At 45.2% G+C, this 1,637-nt stretch overlaps 1 pseudogene; it reads right to left on the bottom strand.

Moving 5' to 3' along the window:
* Positions 1-216: 216 nt before the first annotated feature.
* On the bottom strand, positions 217-866 carry LOC122217142 (annotated as a pseudogene).
* Positions 867-1,637: the final 771 nt, after the last annotated feature.

The following is a 1,637-nucleotide window of genomic DNA, read 5'->3' as shown; positions in this document are numbered from 1 at the left end:
TACCCAGTAAAGGCAGAAGCAGCAAGGCCAGACCACCAAGGAAGCTGGAGCCTGCAGGTAGGGCTGGGAGGGATGGCTAGAGCTGGCCAGGGGCAGACCCATCAACACTTTGGTGAGGGTGTGGGATGGGTAGTGGTGGTGGGAGAGGCGGGATACATCCGACAGGTCCATCCTTCTGTCGAAGGCCTGCCTGCCTCCCGGCCCAGAGGCCAGGGCTCAGTCCTTCTGTTCCTTTCTGATGGTAAGATTCCACTCCCAGGACAGGTGGTCAGTCTTGTCATTGTCTGTGAGGCAGGACTTGATGTTGTAGATGCCACGAGCCAGCCTACCCTTGGGCATCCTCTCCACGGGGGACTGGAACTTGTACTCCTCTGCCTAGGCCTGTAGTTCCCCACCAGGTATTGGTCTTGTCAATCTTGATGCTTTCTCTCTACATGTGCTGGATGTACTTCATGCTGGACATAATCTCCCGGTTGATTGGGAAAGAGATTTTTATCTGGTATTCCATGCCCTATTCCACACAGAGGACTGCTTCTTGAAAGTTCTCCAGGTCCAGGTCCAGGGGGCCTAGGGCCAGGCTACACACCAGGGTCAGGCAGGTCACAACAACGTTGGGGATGGCAGGGTCAGCAGACAGAGCTACACAGCCCCACAGTGCCTCCTTGTTCTTTCACAGATTCTCATCATCTTGTCCTGCTCCTGGATCTCCTGGATGCTCTTCTGGGCCACTGGCTTACAGGTGACCCAGTGCTCATCCTTCTCATTTTCGGCTACAGTTTGCACTAGCTGCTCAGCTGTGGGCTCCTGCTCCACCATGCTCACCTCTAGCTGAATCTGGGACACTGGAATCTCCACTGACCACTATTGTGCTCTCTTCCTCTGGGGATAGCAAGTAAGTTCTTAACTGAACATATAATTGTCTTCATTATTGTGTTAGTCTACTTTTTGTCTAGTATGCTGTATGTCTTAGTCTGCTAAGGCTGCCATAACAAAATACCATAGGCTGGGTGTCTTAACAACAGAAATGTATTTTCTGGAAGTTCTGAAAGCTGGAAGTCTACCATCAGGTGTCAGTGTGGTGCATTTTTACCCCCAAAATCCCATGTATCAATAGATACTACTTGGAAAACACATACAGTAGTTATTCTTGGTCAAGATTTAGGTAGGCAGCATACTACCCCTTAAGGTTTCTCTGCCCTCTTCAGGAAAATCCAGCATAATTCATTTTAATGACCTCTTCACATGTATTCCAAGAAGAGGAAGTTGCTACTGACACTTTTTTAGCTAAAGTAAATGAGGTATAACAAAGACTGTTGTGCCTTAACTCAAGTCAGCTTCTCCACAAGAATGTGTATTTGTATTGTTATTAACTTAATCTTTGGAAACTCATTTTCCTTATTTGGTGTTTCCTTTTAACTAAGAAGTCTAAAACAAACAAAAATCTTGTGTATTATCCTGATATAGTTGAGTAAACAATTATGTGTAGTTGTTCTTATATGGATAGTAATATGATTGTGGCATGTACAAATTGTCTTATAATTTTCAGGTAAGTGTAAGGAAAATTTGTATGATAAATATTAAAGTGGACATTTTATTAAAAAAAAAAAAGAATGTGGTTGCATCAGCGAGGAATCGCT

This window comes from Panthera leo, chromosome B1 (assembly GCF_018350215.1).
Source record: "Panthera leo isolate Ple1 chromosome B1, P.leo_Ple1_pat1.1, whole genome shotgun sequence".
Classification (NCBI taxonomy): Eukaryota; Metazoa; Chordata; class Mammalia; order Carnivora; family Felidae; genus Panthera; species Panthera leo.
This window is presented reverse-complemented; position numbering and strand designations above follow the sequence as displayed.